This window comes from Chroicocephalus ridibundus, chromosome 7 (assembly GCF_963924245.1).
Source record: "Chroicocephalus ridibundus chromosome 7, bChrRid1.1, whole genome shotgun sequence".
In the NCBI taxonomy this organism is placed as follows: domain Eukaryota; kingdom Metazoa; phylum Chordata; class Aves; order Charadriiformes; family Laridae; genus Chroicocephalus; species Chroicocephalus ridibundus.
Genome location: NC_086290.1, coordinates 19,302,552 through 19,318,416, shown reverse-complemented (window position 1 = coordinate 19,318,416; position 15,865 = coordinate 19,302,552). Strand labels below are relative to the sequence as shown.

Genomic DNA, 15,865 nt, shown 5'->3' with positions numbered 1-15,865 from the left:
ATCCAACAAAAAAACGTAACTGAACACAAAGAAAACAACTGTGGCCCAAGAAAGTTATGACACTGCATGGGCAATCCCAACTCATTTTGGATTAGCTGCTATTTTTAAATTATCTAATCTACAGATGAACAAGTCATTGGTAAAACCAAAGAGAATTATTTCTCTTTCCACAAAAACATCTGAGACATAACCCGACACTGCCAAGCTAACAATGACAAACCCGATTTCATGGACCCCAGGAAGGAAAGCAAAAGCAGAACTGCAGAAAACTTGGAAATACAGTATCTTGTCTCAGGCTGCCCTGCTATGGGGTTCTTAGAGTACAAGAAAAAAAGGAAAACAGCAAATGGTCATGGTCCTTCCTCTGGTATTCAGTCCCAGTTTCTGGTAGTCAGCACTTTAAGGTTTTCCTAAGCTGGGCATCTGTTGAATTAGGATCATTATGCTTAATTACCTAATTCCTTTTTAACCTATTTACACTGATGGCCACCACAATATCCCACATCACTAAGTTGTCCACTTGAACTCTACACTTTGTGGAAAAAGTGCTTCTCGTTTTTAACTTAGTGATCAATAATTTTATTGAAATTCACTTTTTCTGCTACAATGAAACAGTTAGGATTTATTCTGTATTGACCTTTTCTTTATTTTTCATGGTATCATATTCTCTGCTTCCTGAATTGCCGCATTTCCAGAACAACTCCTAATCTACATAGCTTCAACTTGAACACAAACTATTTCCCCATTAGTCAAGAAATGCTGAATGACACAACCTCAAAATATGATCCAGGTTTTGCAGTCCTGAAATTGAAAGCTCAGGGAAAGCCCAGTCTCAGGTTGCCAGCACTCAGGGCCATCATCAATGACATTACCCAAGACCATTCCAGATGGTGACTGTCAGTACCACATGAAAGCTGCGGACAGGTCAGACAACATTTAGCATTCCTCCTTTTTTCTTGAAGAAAAAAAAAATACACAGAAGGTGCTCTGGAAGGTTTTTTTATATATATTGTGTCCACATCAGCAGCCACTTAACTCTCACCTCCCCTTGAACATAAACTTGTGTGAAGCAGGAGAAAATGCCTGAGTAGAGCACAGAATCAAAAAGGAGCACAACCTGGACAACGAGCACCCTAAACAGCTGACAGAAAACCATCCTAGGGAGAGATGGAATTCATTACAGAAAAAGGATACTTAGACCCAGCAGTAGCACCTAAAACTCAAGGGATGGGCTCAGAAGATGAGATTTAAAAAGAAGCACACATAGGATGATTTTTGCCTTCTGGATTATCAAGACTGATGTTTTCACATTTTCTATCTCTACCATGAGAGCTAAAATCTTGCCCATTATATTTTTACCTTTTAAATAAAAATCTAGAATGTAGGAGTTTTCTTGGTGTTGAAGCTACAAGATTGCAAGACTATAGCAGAAACATAAAAGTTGACAACAATGATTTGACAACCTGTTCCAGTGTCTCACCACCCTCACAGTAAAGAATTTCTTCCTGATGTCCAATCTAAATCTACCCTCTTCCAGTTTGAAACCGTTACCCTATGTCCTATCATTACACTCCCTGATAAAGAGTCCCTCCCCAAACTTCCTGTAGGCCCCCTTTAGGTACTGGAAGGCTGCTATAAGGTCTCCCTGGAGCCTTCTCTTCTCCAGGCTGAACAACCCCAACTCTCTCAGACTGTCCTCATAGCAGAGGTGCTCCAGCCCTCTGATCCTCTTCGTGGCCCTCCTCTGGACCCGCTCCAACACGTCCATGTCCTTCATGTGCTGAGGACTCCAGAGCTGCACACAGTACTCCAGGTGGGGTCTCACCAAAGCAGAGTAGAAGGGGAGAATCACCTACCTCCACCTGCTGGCCATACTTCTTTTGATGCAGCCCAGGATGTGGTTGGCCTTCTGGGCTGCAAGTGCGCATTGCCTGCACATTCCACCCAGACCCCCAAGTCCTTCTCCTCAGGGCTGCTCTCAAGCCATTCTCCGCCCAACCTGTATTTATGCCTGGGATTGCCATGACCCAGGTGCAGGACCTTGCACTTGGCCTGCTTGAACTTCATGAGGTTCGCGCAGGCCCACCTCTCAAGCCTGTCAAGGTCCCTCTGGATGGCATCCCTTCCCTCCAGCAGGTCGATCACACCACACAGCTTGGTGTGTCGGCAAACCTGCTGAGGGTGCACTCAATCCCACTGCCCATGTCATCAACAAAGTTGTTAAACAGCACTGGTCCCAGTACTGACCCCTGAGGAACACCACTGATCACCGGTTTCTATGGGGACATTGAGCCATTGACTGCAACCCTTTGAGTGTGGCCATCTAGCCAGTTCCTTATCCACTGAGTGGTCCATCCATCAAATCCATGCTTTGCCAATGCTTGTGTTTCCAAACACACTCTTACTAATAAAATGAGTTATTAAAACCTGTGCTATAACTGTAAGGCATTAACAGTACTGTATTACAGTTTGCACAGACCATTTATCCATTCTTTTTGTTTTCCTCAAGACAATCTTGCCAGACTTATTTTAATGACATTTTTAACTTTTTAATGAATATTCATAATGGAAGTACTATACAAACAGTTATTTCTGCAATCACTATGAAACGAAAAATTTGAGACTCAAAGATTAAAGCATAGCAGATAGCAAAATAACAATTTCTGCGTTACAGTATTTGAATGAGATTAATCATAACCCTCTAGAATTTTTTAATTTTATATCCATAAAACAGCACTTCTCCTAATCAATAAAATTTGCTATTTGCTGTGTCAAGAAAATTTAAAGTTTCATTAGTCTAAAAAAAAAAAGCAACCAAAAGCAAATATAGAAATAAAAGCACAAACTAAGAGGTATTTTTAATTCTGTCCATTCACAATTTATAACTATTATTATTATTTGCACTCTTACAGCAAGCACTTTATGTGATTACAGTCATAATAGTTATGCTGCAACAGCGCAGTAATTTCCGTGAGCAAACAGGAGAATAACAAACTAGCAAAAAAAAGTAGATTCTATTATTTTTACATTGCCAGAAATCTATTTGTTTGCATTCAAGCCAAAAAGCAATTTTATTAATCATATGCGTATTGTCCTCGCTCCTGATGACTACCTGGTCATGGGCCAGGACCCCTTCGTGACAGACCCTGCATCCACCCAGAACAAAGATGCGATCCTCATCCCAAAAGGTTCACACAATTTTTTGCCTAAAGAAAAAAAATGCAACCACCCAAACTTGGTGGCTCATTTACAGTATCTTATCCATGCTATAACAAACTACCGTTTATTCCTATGTGAGGCCAAGCACAAAGCAGATTACCTCAATTTTATCAAGTGTAAACCTACCTTGCATTTATGTAAGTTCTACAGCCATCCTTTGTGTGCAAGTCAAGAGAGAATAGATAGACACAAACAAATAAACATGAAATAATGAATAACTTCTGATGAGTGCCAGTTAGCAATTTTAATAGCCCAAGAGTCACCAAGAACTGGTTTTGTAGAGATTACCTTTTTCTAACATTGTCATTGAAATACTACTCCGAATTTTTATATGACGAGTTGCTCTAAGTACCAGGAATCGAAGACTTTCAGATTAAAAAAAACGGCTTCAGAACAAGAACATTATTTTCCCGCCAGACTTTCTCAGATCCTGCATTGGATACTTCATCAAAGCCTACATTCCTTGTGTTGAACTACCCAAAACATGCTAAGTGGTATGAACATGCACACGACTGGATTGTACAGATCTGAGTCATTCACACAAGAAGAAACAAAAGTCAAACAAAAGAAATATTTAGTTAAGTTTTACACATGTACATGTTGTGGTAATAACTTTCATTAGATGTCTTCCCTTTAATATTTCCATGTTTTTCTTTGAAAGATTCTTTTAAGAAGTTCTATCTGTTCTCTCCATCTTAACTTTTTTTCATAGACACTAACATATTTCATAGACACTAACATACACTAACAAGTTTCATATTTATGGAGAAATTTAGGGGAAGGAGGCAGGGCAAGGCAGCTTCCGGATTTGGGTTTTTTGGGGGCTTGTGAGCTATAATCCTGTTACCATGCACATCTCATTGTAACTGCTAATAGGAACATGGTTTCTGCGGCAGAAGCTAGCCTGAGGCAAATCCTTCATCATGGGTACAGTCAAGACATTCAGTTCTCAAAACCAACTCTTTTCCTTCACAGATCTGCTTCTGTCAGCTGCATGCCTTGTTAATGCATGTGCAGTCTTTAGCGACTTTTGGAAGGCAAAAAAGTTTTTTCTGCTTCCATTATTTTTGCCCAAATTTGGCCAATACAGAAGCACTGGCCAGAGAAGTGGAAAAAAAAAAAAATCATAGTTCACAAATACTCAGCAGAAAACTACTAGGTTTTTGCATATTTATTTCTTAGGTTACTCTTCAATGGGTCTTCTCCACTCCAGAGGTAACTACAGTTTTCTGTTGCTCTGGGCAATACTGGCTTGCATTTAGAAACCTCTCATCTACTCTTAGTTATGGCTGGGCAAACAGGAAAAAAAATACCATGTGTTTGGTAGCCAAAGCAAATCAATTCTGATATAGCAGACACAGAGTCCTAAACTTTTAGGCAAGATGAAGTGAAACAAACACAATCAAACTATGCAAGCTACAGATCATTGAAAAAACATTTCATCCTCTCTAAAACTGAATGTGGCTTTTTCTTTAAAAGTTACTTTAAAGTCTGTAACCTTTTCTTCCAATGTCATTTTAGAGCAAAGCCCTGTGAGTTAACGTGAGGTTTCAGTGGGTACTCCATAGCAGGGTTCTTCTCAATTCATTCTCCTAGAAGATGAGGGTGGTGGGGGGTTATTCCAAACACAAGAGGCACATTTGATTTTAATGAAGAAAGCCAGTTGGATGGCTACAGAAAGAACTCCTGTCTACGAAACTGGTGAAGACAAGCATGAAGGTTTCTGGACTGCTTAATACTATTTTTGAGACCACGATCACCTATTCTGGATTTATCCAGATACTTCTTTCAAAAAAAGATATGGTATTCGCCTATTATTAGAATTTTCACATGAGAAGACTCTCGGATGAGTATGAAACACAGCTTTATGAGTGCTTTTACAGCTCATTGCCACATTTAATTTCAGAAGCTATTATAATGTTGCAATAAAAACAAGTGGACATAGTTAAGTATTTCACTAAAACACAATCATTAAGAAGAAAAACAGAATAAAGTGGAAGCTTTCTAAAAGATAATTATATAGTCAGTCAAGTCTTATGTTTGAGCATTTCTGTCTTCTCTTCAAATAAAGGGAAAGGATGACAGTAATTGAAGGAGATGGATAATATGGGTTACAACCTAAGTTATGAAATTCCTGCAAAAAAGTGAAGGACGTTAAAGTCTCAGAATACAGCAGACTTGCAGAAACTGCACGAACACTTGTATTGATGCTGATACTTTTGGAACTCATACGAGTCTCAAACAAAGTAGCAGTAGCCTCAAATGAACTGGAAACTGTAGGTTGTTTCCGAGGACAGTATTAAGATGGTTGGCAGCAACTGCTGCATAGATTTAGGGGTGAGGGGGTGGAAGGAAACACTACTTTTATTCTATAAATTCATTTAAAACACCAATACATATAATATCCCTTCTGTCAGCACAATAATGTACTGTTCTGGGACACTGTGGTTCTATTTCAGTACTTACCTAAATAGGTCACAAGAATGATTAAAAGAAATTCTTAAAGCACGCCAATTCTTCCGAAAAAGGACACAGGTTACCCGTATTTTCATAAAATCAAAGGCAGAAGAATGCCCACTCTTCCACAGGTAATATGAAATTCTAATTTTTGTTACATGTCATACTACAGAGCATAACAGGAAAACACATCCTCTTCGTTACAAATTTTCAAATCATAAGCTTCCAATCTTTTCAATTTTGCATCAATATACTTGAGATACCAGCAGTGCAATCCCATAAAAAACTGTTCTGCATTCTTAAGAGATGATATAAAACTTTATCCATTTCCCACTTGGGCAGAACAAGTGAGAATTTTTTTTGTTAACAGGGACAATAGTGGTTCAACCACTTCTGCACGGCTATTTAGCAGTCCTTGGGAACAGTGTTATGTATAAATTCAACCTTGAACCCCAAGATAAAGAACAAATCTCCAGAGCAAATGAGGGGCTAATACCTGCCATTCAAATGCTCATCATTATAATCACTTAGCTGCAGTTCAAATGAAAAATATCAACTTCCTACTTTTAGCAGAGCATATAATTTATGGATTTAGCTAAAAGCTCAAGATTCACTTTTGTTTTACAGCTGTTGCAATAGGCTTTGTCTTACAAGATAAGCAGATGAAATAATTAAACAAGAATGAGAATGACGTCTTCAACTCTACTGAGTCTTGCCTTGAAAAATGATGCACATTTCTAGAACTGCAATTAGACTTTATTGATCGTCACATGGGAATTTTGGCAACCTCCTCAAGCTGATTTTAGACATCATTATGCTGCTTAATTCCAAACAGAAAGCTTCCCTACTTTTCTGCATGTTTTCAGTATACATTTAAATAAAAAAAAAAAAATCAACATCTTAATTTGTGAGGAAAGACATCGATATTTTTCTTTAGTTGAACTTTAACAGTATGACTGATAGGCTGTTTGGTTATTGTCAAAGATACAGATAGGTAGGTAGATAGACAGACAGACGGACGGATGTTGAAAGCAAAATCCTCTTTCTAGAAGAAATACACTCTAGCACAAATTTATCGCTTGCATCTTTGGTCCAACCAGATTTAGGAAAGACTGGAGGAATTATCCTGGAATTACTTTTTCTTTTTTTCTGCTTCATTTTACAACAGAAATATAGCTTTACAGAATGAATAAGTTGCATCTTAGTATTCAGAAGCTTGATGCTTCATCCCACTAACAAAAAACAAAACTGAAAATTTTACTGAATCTTACAAATACTGAGCACATCAATATAATGCAACCCCTTTTTGTTTCTAGCTTGTATTCTACAATCATAAATTCAATTATTCAAATCTACCAGTAGCATTTTCCTGAACCCCAAAATTAAAATGCTTGAGAAGAAAAAACAATCCTGCAATCCTGAAGTTATATTTATTCCCGACTTATATTTCTTCCTATTGATTCTATAACAAAAAAATATGAAAACTACTAGTCAGTAAAAGTACTTATGATTTGATACACAATCTCCCGATTGTACCTTTATTTCCTATTGATGTTTACAACGCTATATAAACATCCTTAACACCACACAACCACCACAGAGTTTTCAGTGTTTCCCTGGGAAAGATGTGACACAAAATCACATTCTTGCCGATGGCTGCTTACTTCTAAAATAAAACCCTTGTACATACTCATATGTTGAAAAGGAAGTTTACGTGTACATATGATCTTCCTCTCCAGAAATCACGTGGCATTTTGCTATTGAATTTAATGACATAGTTTTCCAGACTAATCACAGTTTAAGTATCTATTTTCTATTTGTGCCAGAATCTAATAGCACGGTTTGGGTTTTTCCTACCTTTACATAGTTTCAGTGACTACAAATGCCTCTAGAGAGAATCCAGCGCAATCGTTAGTGACTGTTATCTGGACCAATTCCTCACAACAGTGGCTTCAGATCAATTTTTCTTAATTTATAACATTTTGACTACTTTTAATACAAGTTTCCAGAAAAAGTTGCAAAACTATCCCAGCTGGCATTTTTGAGTGTGACAGCTAGAAATTGACTGCTCCCAGTGAAACTTGTCCTGGAACTTCTTGCAGCTGCACTGATGCAGACAGACTCCTATGCTCTTTAAAAAGTCAACAGGACTCCACAAAGGCTTAAAAATCTACATTTAAGCTTAACATTTCGCAGATACAAATTCACTAATTATTTTTTTTTTTGGTACAGTTTTAAGACCTGCTTGCAATCACAAAATTGGATGAATGGTATGCATCTATCTTCTTAATATACTCTTTGGTTGTATTTATAGTAAAAGTTTATAGTAAATTCAAGATTCAGGTGGACTTAACTGATGGTACCAACATTTATAATTCAGATAAACTGCTCCTTTCTCCTCAGCTTGCACACAATATATCATCCATCTACAAAACAGTCTTTTTCAAAAAGACAAGAGTGAGCCCCTGCCACAGAATGACAGGATTGGAAGCGATCTCATGTGGTCTTCTAGTCCATAACTCAGGCCTATTGCAGCAATAACTATATATGCATCTTTCCTGTCAGATATTCATCTTTCTTGTACTTAGATGGATAATGGAGATTCCACAAATGTACTAGACAATTGGTTCCACTGCTTCATTATCCATAGCATTATACAGGTGTTTTTAACATCCTTTTAATATTGTCCCGTGACCTCTTCTTTTCCTATTCAGTAGCGATATAAGAAAGAAACTGGTCTTTTTTGCAGCAGCAGCCTTTTACATACTACACGTGCACATCTCCATGGTCAGGCTAAGGAATCCCAGTTTCTTCAAATGTTCCTTCATATTTTTTAGGCCCATACTGATTTTTGCTGTCCTTCCTGAATTGCTCTACAATTGCTCTTCTTTTCTTGAAACACAGCACGTAGTACTGTACTAATCAGCTAATACTCCAAAAATGCCAAATATTACCTCAGGTACCTTGAAGACTTCACTTCTCCTAAATATGCTTAAGTGGCTATTTCTTTGCAGTTAAGTTCCTGCTCTGTTTGATTAAAATTGCAAACTTGCAAATCTTGAAATATCTTTCACATCTCCACTGACTTCCAAAATCTATGTACAATCAATTTCTCAATGTCTCGTAAATAGCTAATTAAACACAGTGAAAAGGGTCCAGGAGGTGGCCAGGGAAATCAGCAAAGACATGTAATAATTCAAGATCCTGTTTTGCCCCAACTGGACAAGGGCATGAGCTGACCTTCCTGCTTCTGTTCCTCCGTTTCTTTCCCTATGCCATGACCAAATCAAGTCTTCCCCCTGCAACTTAATCAGCTCCCTCCTTCCTCCCATACCACAGTCAGCCATAATGTCCTCAATTCTCCATGTTTGCACAATCTCTCCACGGTCTCAATTTTACCCTTATTTCACCCTGCACCTTCTCCCCAGCCCCAGACACTTTCTTCCTTTTATTTTTAGCAATTGCCTTTACCATCTATTCAAACTTTCACCTTGCCTATCCTAATCTACAACCTTGCAGAAGTGGGGAAGATTTTAATCATCTTTAAATATGCAAAGCTTATTTTTCATTTCATTATAATAACTTCTCCAACACTGAAAACTGTGTTGAATGCATCCAGTTCTACATTAATTTGGATGACATAAAAATGGCATTATTATTGTAAAGGAAGTCACAATCACATAATTCTTCAAAAATTTGGGGTTTTTACAATGCAGACCTGAACACATATGTTACAGTGTGTTACAAAAATGAAAGGAACATGCTATGCTTATGGCTTTCTCTTCTCATATCAGATATGCAACTAATTGTTCAAGACGATTTACAGTGGATTAAGTTTTCCCTCACCTGCTTAAATCCTCTCATCCACTGAGGTTGTAAACATTACTTATTTAAGAAGCATTAAAAGATGTCAGTGGAAGTATTTTGTTTTAGAATTGATTCTATTATTTTTTTCCACGGGAAAAAGTAGGAAGTGAAGATGCAATTATTAGCAGAGGAAATTGAAAGGGCATATTTAACAAGTAGAAATAGTGGGAAGACCTCAAACCAGGCACAGATGCATTAAAGTGGGATGACTTCCACGAAGTATTCCTACTTTTTCTTATTTTTGCACAAATATATATCAGGCTGCCAATTATTCTTAAACAGAAACACCACAGCATACCATGTGATCCAGAGAAATCTCTTTTAATAATGACATTGGTAAATATAAAGGGGAGGGGGTTGTTTTGTTTTAAAAGAAATATGTATTCCTGATTGTTACTCCACTTCATTCTCGCATTTTCCTGGAAAAGAGACTTCTTTTTTTCTTTTCAGTCAGAACTTGGAATCAGGCAGTAAAAAAGAAAATACCCAAAGCAGCAGTTCAATCCTAAATTTATACTTCTAATTAGGTTTTGGGGTTTTATTTTCACTGGTGCCATTATCTCAGTGCTCGTGTCTTGAAAATATAATACTGCCTCGGTATTTTTCCAAGAGAATCACAACATTCCTGTAGTCTCTATAAACTTGCCTTAACTGTTGCTATAATGCTAAATTTTGGTGAAGTGAACTGGGAATTAGTACTGTTATACAAACCGTGGGGTCAGACTCTGCCATCCATTCTCATAATGAGCAATACATTTCATCTGCAAGTCTCGCCGGAGGTCCCACTCAGCATTAACAAAAGCAAAAGAATTTGGCCTGTTACTGTGAGCAGCTTCCCACACTCACCTGCTACACTAAAAATAGTTACTACCCAAGATCTCGCTATACCGTTCTCCCACATACAGAGGCCTAAAGTAGTAATAACTGCGTGCCACTTACAGCAGCAACGAGAGTACTCCATACAAACAATATCTACCTAGTGCATACGTACCATAGCATACCATAGTGCATGCATTGCATTATAGGTATCTGTCGACATATATCAGCAATGGCAGCCTTTAAGGTCTTGTATCTACCAGATTTTAAAAATAAAGAAAGAAACACATAAATAAATCAAAACCGCTTTTGAATTATAAGACTGAACGAGGAAGGCGAGGGAATACAAACTTAGAAAGGAAGAGTCAATTTGGCTTTACAGACATGGGTTTTACTGTTACCTTCAGAAAACACAGGAAAAAAACACGCCAAGCATGTTTCTGTCTGTACATGCTCCTTCCATCTGAAGCATCAAAACTCTGTCAGGTAACAACCCTGTTTCGAAAGCCAATTTTGACTTTTGTATGCAAGAGAGATCCAGAACAGACAGAAACAAACACCTTACGAATAACTTTTGCTATGAATATACTGCCTTAAGTGACAATTTGCAAAATAATTTACATGTAATAAGGTATGCGTGTGTACAGACAAACTAACAATATCTGGACCTTTGATTAGAAATCAATAAAACATCTTTGTAGAGAAGATCTGCAGATTGTTTCTCCCATTCTGTAAACAAATGATGACTCCTCATCAATCTTTCAATTACTCATGACTATTTTAAAGCACCCTGAATAATCATACTGAAAAAATATACTTGATGACTGATAAACAAAACATTAGATGATAGAGAAAGCATACAAGTCTGTATTTTGTTACCATATTACCGTATGTATTGAACAATAAGAAGACTATGTTTCCAAGAGCACTTTGAACAAATTGTTTCCAGGTGAAGAATTTCCTTTTTCATTTATTTCTACAATATTGCACTTATAGACAATTTGCAATAGATTTCTAATAATTTTCACAGAAATTTGCCCACGCTGCAAAAAAATTGAGAAGCAGTAGCCTAACTGCTAACAAAGGTGCTGTCGCTGATCTTTGCAAAAGGAGTTTGTGAAAAGAGACTGGTAAGGAAGTTATTTAACTCCTCAAAACCACAGGCAACAATATGTTTTATCATTTTGCAAATTGCTAGGGATTGGGTTTTTTAATTAGAAGCTTGTATAATAAATCATTAACAACGTATGACATACACTACAATAAAAAGATTCCACTTTATACAGACTGGGGGATTTCGGTGAGAAATTATATAGAGGCTTCACAATCTCCGAGCACCATTAGAAGATGAAGTTAATCAAGGACTACATTTGCTACCTTTTTACTACAAATAACAATTAAAACATATCATATGTTACAGTTTCACAAAAAAAAAGATTAACTCTGTTGCATACACCAAAGCCATTAGACTAAGCCCTTGAAGGGAGCAAGCTCTTTCATCTAAGGAGCCTTTTTCTTCATATCCAGAATCCACTGAATTAGGACAACGCTTGGGAAAAGAACAGTATCCATTTTACAGCTTGCGTTCTTGTTCCATTTGCTTCCAGTCAAGATGAAGATTGATCCCTAAAACAGAAGTACTCTAAAGGTACTGCTACGTCATGGCGTTACCTCCCAGGCTAACAGCACTGAAGTTAGCACCAATTCCTGCTCCTTAATCTCTGCCATGACTCCAGGTACAAGACTCCCACCATGCAAAAGCCATTTCAGCCTTACCACATGCAGGGCTCTAGACATCAGCCAGGCTGAGACTGCCAGAGCACATACACACGCTTTATTGCTTGACACACAGAGACAATGCTGCCAGGACAGAGAAATTGTTAAGACTGAAGGAGCTGTGCCTTTACCACCATCGTGGCAGGAAAGCAACGATGCCTTGTCGATCTACAGAGGCCCTCTCAGAAACAGCAAGAGTAATAAAGGACCGAGGAAGAGGACGGGCCACAATAAATATTCCATGGACTACAGAAGTCTCCCTTCCCTACTTGAAGAAAACACAACAGCTGGTGAAGTACTTAACTGTAGTAAACAAGGTGGGAACTAGGCCACGAACTTCACAAGCAGCAGCACTGATGGGGACCTGCAGCTCTGCAGACAGGTATGGCATCAGGGCAGGACTCTGCCAGTCAGGGCTGCAGAAGGAAGCAGGGACAATTCTTCCCTCATCAGCACACAAGAAATACTATCTTCTTTGGTCCTCTCAACTACAGCAACAGACCTTTTTTCTGTGCACAGCCCTGGAGGAACAAAACTTAAAGCCAGACAGCACAAGGCAATCCTGTAGGTTGCCCCTTCTGAAAGCTGACTCCTCTGACTCCCTGCACAGCGAACGTCACCCGACCAAGGACAACACACATTGACAATGCGACTCCAGCATGTAGGCTAGCAAGGTATGAGGAAGAGCGAGACTGCTACCGACTGCAGACTACGGCACTGGTGTGAAACACTGAGGACTATGTCTTTCACACAATCGGTGATCATGAACTACAGATGGAAACTGGCTTTACACCGTATTACCCCTCTAAGGAACAGAACTGGGCAACCAGTCTGTTGGTGAAAAAGACGGGATCTTCTTCTACTCCACTGCCAGAAACTGCAAGAGCAGCAAGCAACAGGAATTAGGATTCATAAAAGGTATCTAGAGAGCAACAGGAAAACCTGTCCCCGCCACAAGGAGAAAGGAGAAGCCAGAGATAACCTCACACTGTGTAGCAACCTGCCACCTGATTGCAAAACAGACCACATGAACAGACGGGAACAGACCCTACGAAAAACGGGCTTGCCATGAGTACACCTCATCAACCTGCAGCAGCTGAGACTTGTCTCTTTCAAGCTTTGTCAACATCGTGAGGCTTGTCGTGCTACCACAGAGATGTTTCAGGAGCCAGTGAAGCCTCCACAGACCCATGCGGTGTGTTCACAGGGATGTGGATGCAGTCAGACACTCATCTATGCACCTAAGGGACTTCCCCCTGCCCCAGACAGGCTGATCTCCAGTGCGGGGCAGGAACCTCCATTCACAAACAGAGTCTCGGTAGGAGATCAAGATCGACACCCACACTTACACCTTGCATGTATCTGCAAACCCCGTGTTTGGGGGAGACCTGGCAGGAAGAGGGTCCCCACTGATCCAACAGCGTAAAAAGTCCTCCACCAACTGACCCTTTCGTACTCGCCGGGGAAACGCTGCCCAGCCCCAGCTGTGCAACCACGCTGTGCTCAGAGGCAAGGGCGCACCGTGCAGCCCCCAGGCGACAATGACCCCACGGATTCCCGGCTCCACGTCTGAGCAGAAAAAACTGCGACACCGCGTCACGAAGCGGAGAGCGGGATCCGGGGGGAGCGAGCCCCTGCCGTGCTGGTGCCGGAGCTCAGCAGATTCCCCTGCCGTCCACAAGCAGGGAGGGCCGGGGACCTGCGGAGACAGACCGAGCCCCGCGGCTGGATCCCCACGGAGCTGCTCACAGGTGCAGTCTCCCCAGCGCTGCCCCACCGCCGGGGAGCAGGGAGAGCCTGAGAAAGGAGATGTCGGAGGCCGGGTGATGCGGAGAGAGGGGATGCCGAGGGGAAGGGGGTGCCCGAGGCGGGGGGAGCCGGAGGGCAGGGTGCTTGCCCCGGCGGGACACACGGACACACACGCACAGACACACACCGCTCCAGCCCCGAGCGCCCAGACACCCCCCCGCCGCCGCATCGCCCGGCACCGGAGCCAGCCAACCTGTTTCCCCACGCACCGAGAAACCGGCGCCGACACCACCACCCCCACCCGGCGCAGGCGGGCGGGCAGGCGGCCCCCCGCGCCCCCTTCCCCGCGGGGGCGCGTCGCAACCCCTCCGCGGACGGGGGCCGCGCTGCGGCAGCCGTACCGTGGGCAGCAGCGGCTCCATCTGCGCCCCTTGGTCCTGGGTCTCCATGCGGCGGCGGAGGGGCCGCGGCGGCGGCGGCGGCGGCAGCGCCCTCCCCGCCGCCCGCCTGCCCGCGCTGCCGGGGCGCTGCGGGGCCGCTGAGGCTGCGCCGGGCTCCGCGCGCCTCCGCCGGGCTCCGCGCTCCGCCGCGGATCAGAGGTGGCGCGGAGGCAGGAAGCGCGCGCCAGTCACATGGCTCGGCGCGCACCGCCGGCCCCAGCGCGCGGGGGGGAGGCAGGAGCCGGATCCACCTGCCCGCGGGATGAGGCCGGATCCCGCCGCCGCCCCCGGCCGGGCGGGAAAGGCGGGCCGACCGCGGCCCTGCGCGCCCCTGGCATCAGCTCCTCCGCACCGTCCCCGCGGGCAAAAGGGGAGCGGGCTCCACGGCCGGAGAGGAAGGAGCGGAGGGACCAGACCCCCAGCACAGTCCGGCCCCCAAAGACTGTTGCTTCAGTGCGGTCTTGGGGCAGGATGCGTTTTGATTTGATGAGCGCCAGGAGGACGCTCAGCAGCAGCGATCCTCTGCTCGGTCCTGCCAGGCTTCGACCCTTACAACACAGACAGCACCTTCAAAATAGAGGTCTGTCCCATTCTCCACCAAAATAACCCCACCATCCCCTCTTGCCCGCAAGTCACTAACACATACCCGACTACCATATCCCTTCTGGACACAGTTAGTTTAGCAGGAGTCTTACCCCCTCTTTCACCCGATTTTATCATTCAAGCCTGCTACACGCTTAGCTTCTCCTAGTCTACCTGCTGCTGCAACTCAATGGTTACATTCAGCCATCCCAAAACCCCAACAAGCTACACAAAGGATTGTCAAAGCCTAAACTTGGCTATCCAAGTGAGCATAAGGATAACTGAGCACCCACTCAATAAATGCATTATTAATGACACAAGTGCGATGCTGCCTAACAAGACAGCAGAGACAGAAAACTTCTGGTATTCACCACTTCCCAGCGTATCTTCCAAAAAACCCCATGCCCATCCAAATCTGTGCACGTAAGACTCAAAATTAACCGAGACTCAACTAGGAAAAATAAGCTAACAACTAAACCTCTATCTCCCAGTTAACACTGATTTCCTTGCCAAAGCAACAGGCCATTCCCTACATTTTGGATGTCCTTTGCAGTCTAAAAGTAGATCAATAAATAGTTTGCTAAATCTGATTTAATATCATCTGCCATGAGGCATGTTCTTCAAGTCTCCTGAAGATCTTCCAGGTCGATTTATTCGTACATGAGCCAGGCAAGACACAGAGCTGAGGAGGGAGTGTAAACGAAAGGGGAGTCAAAGTTGGTTTGAGTCACAACTGAGAATTTGGTCTTGGTACAAAGTGATACATACATGTAACACTATACAGAAAGACAGACAACAGCATGGTCCAGATTCTGGGACAGAAGCCAGATGCATATTTTTATAACATGATTACTGATCTACAGTAATTAACACAGGAGGCCATTCAGGTCACTAGAGGTAAGGCTGTGTCAGCATTTGCGCAGTAAAACCCTATTTGCAGGAGCTTATAATTAATCTAT

General features: G+C 42.0%; 1 protein-coding gene across 2 annotated transcripts in view; it reads right to left on the bottom strand.

The window, feature by feature from the left end:
* Nucleotides 1–14,494, bottom strand: part of SLC4A10 (solute carrier family 4 member 10) — a 164,358-nt gene extending 149,864 nt beyond the window's left edge. The window contains exon 1 of one of the 2 annotated variants that reach the window (XR_010072083.1): nt 14,286–14,494. The gene's annotated coding sequence lies outside the window, so the exon portion shown is untranslated. The remainder of the gene's footprint in view (nt 1–14,285) is intronic. The other variant, XR_010072085.1, reaches the window with a different exon arrangement.
* Between the last annotated feature and the right edge of the window lie 1,371 nt (nt 14,495–15,865).